Raw genomic sequence first — 668 nt, forward strand, 5'->3', positions numbered from 1 at the left:
CATATATACATACATATATATATATATATATATATATATATATATACACACACATATATATATACATACATATATATATATATACACACATATATATACTTACATATATATACACACATATATATATATACATACATACATATATACATACATATATATACATACGTAGGGTATGGGTTTGTGCCTGGGAAAAGCACCACTGATGCTATATTTCTGGTAAGACAGCTTCAGGAGAAATACCTAGCCAAGGATAAGCCTCTGTTCCTGGCTTTCGTTGATATGGAGAAAGCCTTTGACAGGGTCCCCCGATCTCTCATCTAGTGGTCAATGAGGAAACTAGGGATAGAAGAATGGTTAGTGAGAGCTGTGCGAGCCATGTACAGAAATTCTGTCAGTAAAGTGAGGGTTGGCAGAGAGTACAGTGAAGAATTCCGGGTGGAGGTAGGGGTCCACCAAGGTTCTGTCCTCAGCCCCGTCCTATTTATCATAGTTCTCCAGGCTATAACAGAGGAATTCAAGACAGAATGCCCCTGGGAGCTCCTCTATGCTGATGACCTTGCACTAATTGCTGAGTCACTATCACAATTAGAGGAGAAGTTTCAGGTATGGAAGCAAGGACTAGAATCGAAAGGCCTTAGAGTCAACCTAGCTAAAACCAAAGTCCTCAT

The sequence above is a fragment of the Octopus bimaculoides genome, chromosome 16 (genome assembly GCF_001194135.2).
Source record: "Octopus bimaculoides isolate UCB-OBI-ISO-001 chromosome 16, ASM119413v2, whole genome shotgun sequence".
In the NCBI taxonomy this organism is placed as follows: domain Eukaryota; kingdom Metazoa; phylum Mollusca; class Cephalopoda; order Octopoda; family Octopodidae; genus Octopus; species Octopus bimaculoides.